We start from the raw sequence: 12,914 nt of genomic DNA, 5'->3' as shown, positions 1-12,914 counted from the left end.
AGATATGTTGCTTATTAGCTTAAGTAATCCAAAAAAAGTCGTGATAGTTGTAAAAGCGAGAGCTTACATATAGAGAACATCCAAATTTGAGTTTGTATGAGGAAGTTATGATTTTTTGAAGTTTCATTTCAGCAGCGCATGACAAAGAAATCGAAATTAAATTTGGTTGATTGTTAGATAAAACAATCTAAACAAGAATGGAAGATCTCGTGAATACGAATTCATCGATATAGAGACAGTCGAGAGCAGAGTTCCTATGAAGGAGTTATGAATTTCCCATGGACTTTAATAACCTAATCTCTATAAAATATGAATTTAAAATAGAATGGGAATTAGCTATTGAGATCTAAAGGAAAGTTGTAGAGCTCTTCAAGAGGATTATATATATATATATATATATATATATATATATATATATATATATATATATATATATATATATATATATATAATGCTGAAACGAAGCTCACATGTGAAAGTTATGGTAATTCGAAGATTTTAGGGAAATGCTTATTATGATGATGTGGCACCACCGAGAGGCGCCATGAGGCTGAGGGAGCGTTGGGTCATCCACCGACCAACCGATACGGCACCACATAAGCATGACATGTAGCGCCACAAGATGATGGCATGTAGCATGTTATGTAATGAGGCGATGTAGACAAATGAGCAAGCGACACATGGCAAGAATCGGATGAGTAAACACCACGCATGAGCACTGTACACCTAGAAGAAGGCACAACGTGCCCCCTATATTCCTATAAATAACAGCTTAGCTCTCCTTTCTTCCTCACACCAACTCTCACATCTCTCTTTTGTTCTTTAAGCCCGACTTTTTACAGACTTTTGAGCATTTTAGAGGGGCTTTAAGATATTTAGGAGCCGACAAAGATGATCTTTCGGGTCGGAGTTCTACCCACACAAATTCCTAATTTTCGCTAGAAACTCTATAAGTTAAGTTGTGCTTACTAGGATTTTGGGGTAACTTATAATTATGTTTATAGATGTTAGTCGGAACCTATAAGTACTAGATTAGTCATTTATTCCAGTTAAATATTCTGATTGGTGTACTTACGGGAGAGGTGTCTAAATTGGGCAGGTTGGCTTGGTTGTTGGATTTCAGAAAGTTATATGCCGAAATGATCTTGCCTCCTAACTATACTGCCTAGTTGATCCTTATTTGAAATCCATGAAAGTGTATTTGTTATTAGTGAAGGATCTAACTTTTACCATATTGCCATAGATATTAATAAGTTATAACAATATGGGTTAATATTTAATAGATGCATTAGCTGCCAGTTGGACTTTCAGAAGGATAACTCTCAACCGTCCTAATAATTTGTCCATGTAAGTTTACTCACTATAATATATACTCCAGTATGTATCATATGTATGGTTATGACGGCTCACTTAGAGGAATTAATGTTATGAAGTTTACGGACGACCATTTTTTTTACAGTCAACGTCGGGTTGTATGGGAACATTCTCTTTACATGCTCTTACATTCTCTCTACATTATCTTTACCTTTTTAGTCAAATAAACAATAACATACATGCACTAATACAAGATCTAACACAAACACACTAAACAATTTTCAGAAAATATCAGATTTTCTGGTGGATTACAAAGTTATACAAATCATTTTCACAAACATGCTTATGAACTCACCAACATTTTTATGTTGACCGTTTTTCAAAATAATTTGTATTCTCAAGAAACCGTTGAAGTAGGATAAACGAAACAAACTAATGGATATGGTGTTATATTTTGTTTCATCATACTCTTACTATTTTGGCATGTAATATTCATATACAATACTCGATGTAAACAATAAATGTTGTTATATTACATGTGTGATGATGATGATGTTATGTTTCAATTATATTCAATGTAATGATATTTCAAATGAAGTCACGTACAAGCCCCTGGATGTTTCCGCCGTCTGGTTCGGGGGTGTGACACCTCTCCACACGGGGCGTAGATTAATAAACACATGTGGGGTTAACTACCCTACACAAGGCGTAGGTTTGCTAAGTTCAAACCTAATTGAGGGGTTGTGAACCCTATTTAAAGGCTTTAATCTCTTTAGAACCCCCCCCCCCCCTCATTCTCTGCCTCTACCCTTTCCTTCTCTAACTTCGAAACCCTAGCCTTTGGTGTGATCCTTGAAGCTTTGAAGTGATATTTTTGTGTGTTTTTTGGTGAAGAATGAGAACTTGGAAGGTGTGCTTGGAATCCATAACTTGTAGATACAGACTATACTCTTCTTCAATATCCTCTAGAAGGTATAAAGTTTAAAACCTTGCTGATCCTTTTGTTAGATCTATCTGGTTGTGATTTTTTTATGAGTTTTTTGTCCCTTAATCTTAGATCTAGGGAGTTTGAGAACCTCCAGACCTCATGAGGAGTGTCTCTTATCATTACTAAGCTTAGTAAGCCATAAAATGGGATCTTGGTCACTCTTATTCTACCATGCTTGATCTTTGATCTTTTGGGTCATGTTTAAGTGTTAGGGTTTGGTTTTGTACACTTTGTAGCCATGCAAATGCATAAAGGCTGTGAATTATTTCATTTAAGACGTCCATTGGGTTCAGATATGAGATTTGGACGTTTGGTATTAAGGTATTAAGGGTTAACATAAAAGTTGGCTAACAACATAATTACACAGGGCACAATCTTATCTACGCAGTGCGTATCATGTTTTGACTTCGTTTTTTCCATCAGAATACTCTATGCAGCATGTAGAGAATAGGTACTCATGGCGTAACCCTAGAAGACCTTCTTTTCGTCAAAATGGATGTTAGTTCAAGAGGGGTGGGTCCTAGCTATGGAAGGGTAAAATGGTATTTTACCCAAGTATGTCAATCAGAACCAAGACTTGTGATTGGGGTTGTTAACTAATTCTAATTAGGGTTTATGATGTGTTATTCAGTGTGGGGAGTTTCAGTCTAGGCAGCTTGGGTGTGTGATTCGTTTGTTTGACATCAGATTGAGATGAGTCTTCTTACTGTACTCATGGGTCGAAGGCACCAATGTCGCCCTATTGGATTGTGCCAGTTGTCTTTGTGACTCTTGTACGTTTATGTTGGGTTGGGTAGGGCCCATTATCATGTATGTTGGGCTAGGCTCATTATTATGTTGGGATAGTCCCATTTATGTGTGTTGGGCTGGGCCCATTTAGTTATGTGTTAAGATGGGCCCATTTATATGGTATGTTGTAATTTGGGGAACTTACTAAGCTTCATGCTTATGGTTTTGTGGTTTAACATTTTTAGGTACTTTTGGTTCGAAAGGGAAGGGCCCGACATGATTACATCACATCCACTAGAGACTCCACATGTGTGAGTTGACGATACTTCGATGTTCCTTTTGAAACATTGATTCACACTGATGATCCTTTATGATATATATGTATTGAATGTTTTCCTAATTAAAATATAAAAGAGTTTCTCTGAGTTTTGGGACGTTACAAAAAACCCTTTAATAATGGAGTTTGAAGGGTGAGGATTTCATCTTGAAGTGATCCAAAGGCCATAAATGGAAGATCTGTTTTTAGTGCACTCCATTAGTATATATCTTATACTATATTATAAATCATATTAGTCATATATTGGATTTTAAGAGGTACAATATACAAAGTTTTTGTACAATATAAATATATGGTCTAAACATAAATATTTTATTTAAAAGTCGTAATTTTTTATTACATAGTAATTAATAATAAAGTATAATAATTATTTCTCTGTAAGAAAACTATTATCTAAAAACTATTTATCGTCAACGCTTTTTGCAGAGAGCACTTTTAGTGTGTGTGTGTGTCTATATATATATATATATATATATATATATATATATATATATATATATATATATATATATATATATAAAGTTATATAATAAATCATATTAGTCATATCTTGAATTTTAAGAGACACAAGATACATTTTTTTTTTATACAAATCAATTATGCAAAAATATATCATTAATATTAATATTTGCCAAATGTTTGAAAACATAAATTATTGAAGGTTATTTAGAAATTTAATTTAAAGAAAAATGACAATTTTAAAATATTAAATTCATGTATATAAATTATTTCTAAAACTAGACATCGATATATTATATAATTTACATTAAATGTATAAACATGCAATATAAATATAAAGTCTAAACATAAATGTATTTTTTAAAAGTGGTAATTGTTTTATTACATAATAACTAATAATAAATTCCGATAATTATTTCATCGTAAGAAAACTATTCATCAAAAACTATTTTAATGCCGCCGTTTTGCGCATACACATTTGTAATATATATATATATATATATATATATATATATATATATATATATATATATATATAATAATAATAATAATAATAATAATAATAATAATAATAATAAGGGAAATTGACTTATCAAGATAATTATCTTTTCGTTGTGTTCACATCTGGGTATTTTTTTTAATAAAAATTTAGGTAACAATTTTTTGGAATTGTTAACATATAACTATTATGACCGAATATAACAATTTACAGTTGGTCATAATGGTCATATGTGAATATTTTCAACAACTTCGTTACCTACATGTGTACAAAAAAAAGATATCCATATGAATAAAAAGAAAATGTAATTACCCTGATATTTAAATTTCTCTTCGTTTTTATTTTAATTTCTAATTTTCATTTGGTATAAAATTTAACCAAAACGATAAATATTTTTAAAACCACACCATTTTGGTAAATATGTTTTTAAAATACACTACTTTCATTAAAAAAAAACTCCAGATTTGACATTGTAAGATCCATAAAAATCATGTCAAATTTAAACTTTTAAAAACATTTAGAAACCAATAGTTATTACAAATTTGTTTTCAAAACAGTTCTATATCAAAGTATCCCAGAAACATAGTCATAAAATGTGAGGAGCTGTACGATCACGCCTTTGTCTTCCTGTGATCATCTGAGGTACCTGAAACCAATACTAAAACTGTAATCCCAAAGCTTAGTGAGTTTCTCTAAAATACCGATACACAACAAATAACACATATACAAATAACAACATGTAATGGGTCCACAACTTACAGACTCGATTACCCCTGGGCTCGTAGTGTGAGTCTGGTTTGCCTTCCGGGCCCACAACTCACATCTGACTTGTCACTGAGCCCACAGTACAAGTCTGATATGCCTTGCCCGACCCTCAACTCGTATCTGGAATGCTCCTGAACCCAAAGTACGAGTATGACATGCCCTGCCCGGCCTTCAACTCGTATCTGGAATGCTATTGAGTCCTCAGTATGAGTCTGGCATGCCCTGCCCGACCCTCAACTCGTATCTGAAATGCTCTTGAGTCCTCAGTATGAGTTTGGCATGCCTTGCTCGACCCTCAGTTCATATCTGGAATACTCTAGGGTTTGTTGGCTACCGCACGGAGCAGTACAACCTCAATCCATCCCACATAACATGTCGACATATAACATAACTAATACGCATACATATAATCAAATAGTAACACAAGTAGTCCTATAGATCTACCAAACTGGCATAACAATTAGCATGCATAACTAATTCATACTCAACATAACACCAACTACTAGGGTATCAGATCCAATGAGCCAGAATTGGTGCCTTCGCCCCCTTAGTATAGTAACGATAACTCACCTCACAAATGTGGTACTGAAGTGATAAGCTCAAACTCTCGAATCACAACCACGAACTCCACCACCTATGTTTTCCATAAGACCATTTCCATAAATTTCCAATTTACTAAAATACACCCAGAAGTCAAACTAGTCATTCCTTGGTCAAAGTCAAGGTCAACGGTCAAGGTCAACAATCCATGTTGACCCAATTCGTCGAGTATAGGTCACTGACTCGTCGATTCCTTCAAGAACTCGAAGAATTGTGAAGATCCTAGTTGACTCGCTGAGTTCCCATGCAACTCGTCGAGTTCATGCGTGTCCAATTGTCGGGAAAACCCTAACTGACTCGTCGAGTCATCTCACTGACTCATCGAGTTCATGCAGAAACCCTCAAGGCTAATCTTCATCAGACTCTCCGAGTTGGGCATGAAACTCGTCGAGTCACTTCGGTATTTTCTCCATTCAGATGTTTATAAGCCACCCCAAAGCTCCATATTGCAGATCTGAGTTCCTAGGGCATACTTCCTACGTAACGTTGCAAACTTTACGTACATGCAAGGTGCTAAGGGACAAAATCAATCTAAAGAAGAGGTTCTAAGTGAGGAAAAAGCATTATCTTGCTAAATGATGAAGCTTTATGACAATAAGGACCAAGATGAGCCTAGATTTGAAGTTGCAACTTTAGATCATGCCCAATACCCGAAATGAATCACCAACATGCTAAAATTGCCCTAATCTCAAACATGAAGAGATCTAGTTAGAAGGAAGTTCAAGGTAACAACTTGTTACCTTCAAGTGATGCTAAAATGAAGTAGAATTTAGATCCACAACTTTTCCTTGCTCCAGTCTCCTTGGTCTCCAAGATCCTCTTACCAAGATCTTACTTCCAAGCTTAATAACACACAAATATGGAAAGTAATGGAGATTTAGGGTTTTTGAGCTCAAAGGGGGTTGTAAGGGAGGCTAATGACCCTTTAAATAGGGTGCAGAACCCTGGAAATTAGGGTTTCATCCTCCAGCTACAACTCGTCGAGTCGTGTCCTCCAACTCGTCGAGTTGGTCACTTAAAACATGCGGCCAAATCCGTTCCTACTCGATGAGTCAGGACATCCAACTTGTCGAGTAGACCTTTCAAAATGGAAATATAAGACTATAAAGTTTATACCCGAGAGTCGGGGTGTTACAGACAGGGAAAAAAACACATCATCATTTTATAGAAATTTAGTGTTTAAGATATTATATATAAATATTGAAATTTACTAGAGACTAAAAGTACTAGAAATGGAGACCAATAACATAAAGAAGAACAAAAACTGCAAAAAAATTTACATCATGTATTACAAGAATTTAAAATACAAAAAAATGAAATAGTTTCTATCTACATGGATACTAGTGCTCTTGGTTTATATATATATATATATATATATATATATATATATATATATATATACATACATACATACATACATACATACATACATACATACATACACACATAACTATATATTATGCTACCAAAAACGGATCTCAACATGTCGTGGCCAATTTAAATGTTCATAAATGGTCATCAATATTTTTTAAAGAAATTTAACTAAATTTGTTAATATTGCAAACGTTATGATCGTCCGCCTTAATAAAAATGGAAATTGATTTAACAGAGCAATTACCTTTTTGTTTTATTCATATGACACATCTAGGTAACGAACTTGTTGAAAGTGTTCACATATAACCATTATGACCGACTATAACTTGTTATAGCCGGTCATAATGGTCATATATGAACATTTACAACAAGTTCATTACCTAGATGTGTACAAGAAAAAGTTACCCAAATGTGAACAATGCGAAAAGATAATTTGTTGGATTAGTGTCTAAGTCCATAACTATTTTGGTATGTACTTGACCCGATGGTGCATGGTCCTTTTGGGTTGCCTTCACCAAAGCAACTTGATAGGATGAATTATGGAGAGAAAGGATGAAATATGATTTATTAATATATTATGAGAATAATATATTAAAGGAGAAATCATATTGTTTAATTAATATTAGTCAAGAATTAATAAGAATTAAGTTTGTGGCTAAAAGACATTAATTAAACTTAAGGGACTAAAACTATCAATTATATGATAGTTGAATATTGAGCTAATGAACTCCATATTAGAGGGGTGGACGAATTCTATGGGGAAACCCATTAGAAATCGCCCTAGGCCTCTAAGGAGGGAGTCCATGGGTTGCTTAAGGCCTAAGCATCCAAATTAAGGTTTCCTTGTTAAATAACCCTAATAGCCTCACTATTTAAGGACCCCTTGGGCACCAAAAACGTAGGCAACTAAATCCTTAGGGTTTCTACACGGTTTTGGGTGTCTCCTCTCTCCTTATTGTTCATCCTCTTGCTCTTGGTGTTTGTGAGCCATTAGAGGAGTGGCATTTGTGACTCTAAGCTTTCTAAAGTCATTACAAGGAGGATTTGAGATTGTTATTGCTACATAACAATCAAGGTAATATCTTAAACCCATTATTATGTTAATATTGATTATCATATGCTAGATCTAGGGTTTAAAGTCTTGGATGAATTGCATGTACAATAGAGAAACCTAGATCCAAGCATTAGGGTTTATATGAGCACATAGGATATTCTTATGGCAAAAACCCATCAGTGGTATCAGAGCCTTGATTAGTTTCTATTGTATTGATGCCTTGTTTGTTTGTTCAAGCTGTAAAATTGGTTTTTGCCCCCCTGTCTGATGAACTCGGCGAGTCCATAGAGGAACTCGGCGAGTTCGAGCGTCAGAAGGAGGTTGTTTCGGGATTTTTGCCTATTTTGACTTAGGATAACTGCCATAATTGTTAAAATTAATAAAATTCGAATTTTGTTGATTATCTTTGTCAAAATAAAAGATTTTGGTCATCTAATTAGATAATTGTTGTGTTATTTGATAAATGTTAAATTATTTGGATTATTTGATCATTATCTTGCTTGAAATTGTATTAGGTAATAATTAGATAATCACCAATTAATTGTTTAATTGCCTTATTTGTATTTTGATCTAAAAGTTTTGAAAGGTTTCAAAATTTGCCCTCAAATTTTGGAATTTGAAATTTTGATTAAAAGGTTTGATTTTGAAATATTTAAATTCTTAACCCTAATGATTTGAAATTCTTCAAAACTTGCCCTCAAGTTTTGGAATTTAAAAGTTGATTAAAAGTTTAATTTAGAAATGTTAAATTCTAAAACCCTAGTATAGTTTTGAAAAGTTCAAATCACACCCTTATGGTTTTATTAATTAATTAAGGTGTATAATTAAAGGAGATTTAATAAATCCATAAAGTTTAGGTTTACAATTTAATTGAATTTAAAGTATAATTATTAAATTAGACAACCTAGTATTTTAAAAGTGTAAAATACACCATATACTATATATAACATTAAAAGTCTAACATTATATATATATGTATGAGTAAAAGTCAGTCTTACCGTTAGTAGGCCTCATTCACGAAGATGGTCTATAAGGGGTGTGTAAGGAAATTGCCTATAAAATGGCGATTGAATGGGTATCCACTCTTACCCACCACACTCTTGACTAGTGGAGGGTCGTTAGCTGAACGGGTAGGATAGGACAGAAACCTTCCATTATAAGTATAATGAAGTATAAAAGTAACTAAATGTTTTCATAAAATTCTCAATCTTAGTTACTTTAGGCAAAAGTGAATTGATGCAATTCCATGAAATTAAACTTTGTACCCTTGAAAAGACGTTAGTGGAGCGTGTGTGGTTAACCGGCACACTAAATGGTTCTAAGCAAAGGTAGCGAAGGGTGACTCAATGTTTGTCATAGTTCGGTGGAGCGTGTGTGGTTAACTGGAACATCGAATAGGAGACTGTAACATGTGGGGGCACCATGTAGATTTGCATGGTTATTCACATCCGCTTTGTGATCCTCGGCATCTCAGTCACAAACTAGAGGGGCATATCGAGATTTAAACATGTCATTGAAAAGTTCAATGAATCTCAAAGGATCTAGGAGTTTTCAATACATTTAAAACTTAATCTGTTTTTCATTTTTCATGGTGGAAAATTAGTGAATCGTCATTCACTTACCTTCAAATGTTCTGCAATTTGGGTTACGAAATCCCTCTCCTGAGTTGTGGAATATTTTGTTGGGTCCTAGCCTTAGTATATCATTTGGGTGTTTTACTAAGGACTCAATAAATCAACTAACTTGAATTCGTTTTCTCCCGTTTTGTAGATGTTAAGGTATGACAATCATGGTCTTCCTAAATTTCAAGGAAAAGGTGTCCCTGCTGAAAATAAGCTATTCTGCTATTCAAGTAAAGAATCAAAGTGGACTAGTTTGATTTCACTTCCTCCTCCTCCTCCCGTTGTTCTCCCTAACCCACAAGATCGAAGAATTGAAAGGTTCAATGTCACTAAAGCCCTATTAGGAATGAAACATGAAGGTGGTAAGCCCGTGTGTGCCCACGTTCTAGGAATGAAATCACACATCGATAGATTAGTTATGTTGGGTGCGTCATTCCCTGATAAGTTGGCTGTAGAATGGGTTCTGCAGTCACTCCCTGAATCATATAATGAGTTCAAAAGAAAGTATTATATGATGGATCATGACGCAAACCTCATTGACCTAACTTACATGCTCATTGCTGCTGAATCAGAAATGATTTGGCAAAGCAATGGAGCATATTTGTTGGGAAAGTCAACCAACCATGCTTCCGAGGACGTTCTAGGAGAACCGACCTGCGTTTGCTGCCAAGTGAAAGGGCGTTGGATACAAGTCTGCCCTAAGATCCTGAAGAATCCAGAAGATGGGAGAGTCAAAGAGCATGGATGTGCTTCAGGTAAATTCCACTATCTAACTCCATTAAGTTCCTATTCATTGATTCTTAATACATAATGTGATAAGATTGCAATTGAATGTTTTGCAGGATCAGTGAAAAGAGAGGAAGCCTGATGGAAAATCAAGATGAGTCTGATCATGAAAAGATGGATCTCGATCACATGGATTCGAAGATTAGATTTTGAGCTTAGAAAGTTATGATAGAGTTGTTAGGAATATTTGATTACATAGTTTTTCAGTTGATTTTGCATTGTAAGGACAAATGTTTTCCGCTGCTTTTATGAATAAAATAAATTTTGTTTGACGTATTTATTTATCTATTTATTTCCTTGCGATGAAATCGTTATGAAAAAATTGATGTTTGCATATTTATACAACGAATGGATGTGATTCTTAATTATGTTATTTGTGGAAAGGTCAATAATTTACCAAATAGGGAAAGTTTCTCATCGCCAAAGTTTCAATTGGATAGAGACTTGGAATCATACGACAAGTATTGCATGATGAAGGAGAAGTTTCATATTTGAAAATTAGACTAATTTGTTGACAAAGTGTCAAGTGAAGGACTAGGAGATCGAGTACACAAGGTTATGTGTTGATCAAGTCCACCACAAGAGTAACAAAGGTATTCTTCATGATTTACTAAGGTTAAGTAAATATGATTACACTTATGAGATTAAGTGTAATTCTTAGTTGATTGAAAAAGTTTAAATCAATAGCAGAATGAATAAGAAGAATCAAGTAGGCAGTAGGATAAAAATTTCTCTATTCTAAGAAGAAGGGAGAGTACCTTTTATTATGTTTTATGATAGATCTTAATGATTAAGAACCATATCTCAATTGATCCTCTAAGTGGGTGTTTGTGCAATTGTATGTCTAAGAAGAGGAATCGAGGATTGAAGAAATGGTTAAATCAAGAAGTCAATCATACTTCGTTCGAAAACCAAATCTTAGAGTTAAGATTGTGACATTGAGTGATAAGTATTAGGAAGGTTGATAACATTCATCAGATGTGGAAAGTTGTGATGTCTTGGATAAGACAAAGACCAACTAGGACCAATTTTATGAAGTGTTTTGTCTTGATAATAGCTACACTAACTCTTGAATATTCGTTTGTCAAGAAATGTTCATTGACAAAAGAATCTTATATGTCAAGGAGTCAGTGGGAGTCTTAATGATCTCTAAAAGTTTCAAGAACTAATTAAGAATAAACCTTATCGATCATCACTAGCACACGACTTGAGGTTTACAACCTATCGTGTTGACACTATCTTGTTTCTGTGCCGTTCCAATTGAGTTAATTATGCATGTGAGTTCTATGAATTCTCATTTGAACGCATAAAAGGCAAGCACCTTGATCAATGAAAAGTACATCGATAAGAAACGGTGAGCTGCTTAACTACTTGAAAGACATGGTGGGCAGCTGTGTTACCATAAGGCAAGAGATCAAGATTAAGAAAGTTCGGTCCATAAGAGTTTGGATTTGTCGCAAACTTTGGTTTTGACAATTCGCATGGATAGGAACACATACACCGTTAAAATCTAAGTGTCATAAGATTTCCTCCTTCATGAAGATGGATGTGAGGAAATGCTTTCACTAAGAGAGATTTTAAGAAGATAGCGATTGTAAAATTGTATTCTCAAATTTGATTATGGTTATGGTATCCCTTTCCATAATTCGAATTGTGAGATTTGGCAATTAGTCTGAATTGTTTAAGAAACACATATGAGCTATCTTGGATAAAGGTGTATGAGATTATGAGGCTTAGATAAAAGATTATCAAAGCATTAAGTATTAGAAATATGAACTTAAGAAATTCAATAGGTATTGTTTTTCTGGAAGTTAAGATGTTTCTGAATACATGTCAAAGCTAGTGGGAGCATAAGAGTTATGATTATTTGATAATAATCATCATGATAGTGGGAGCATAAATGTTGTGCATTTATGATTATTAAAACAAGTATTGCAAGTTAGCAATATTAATTATAGAAAACAAGAGTTATCCTTTGCAAAGTCGTAAGAGTTGAATAGTTGTTTTGCTATAATTAAGGGAGAGAATATTATGCTTCATTTCAAATCTAAAGGCTTAGGTTGTGGAATGTTAATAAATTTAGTCAAGGATACATAGTGTGTTCTTAAATTTTGATTATGATTACGGTATCCATCTTCATAGTTCGAATTGTAAGAACGAGACACATAAAATATTATGGCAAAGTATCATATCTTTATGTAAGAGATTATGCATCGTGTCCCATACGCTTCGGGTATAGGATTGATTGCTAGTGATATTATATTTGACCATTCTAAAATTTTCCAAATGTCTAGCGCATTTAGAGGGAAAAAGGACTAGAATCGGTTTTGACTAAGATAATTAAACAACTATCAAAGGATGATCCAAAGCTTGCTAAGGATTGGTCG

Source organism: Lactuca saligna, chromosome 4 (genome assembly GCF_052625555.1).
Source record: "Lactuca saligna cultivar CGN05327 chromosome 4, ASM5262555v1, whole genome shotgun sequence".
In the NCBI taxonomy this organism is placed as follows: Eukaryota; Viridiplantae; Streptophyta; class Magnoliopsida; order Asterales; family Asteraceae; genus Lactuca; species Lactuca saligna.
Note: the sequence above shows the minus strand (reverse complement) of the source record.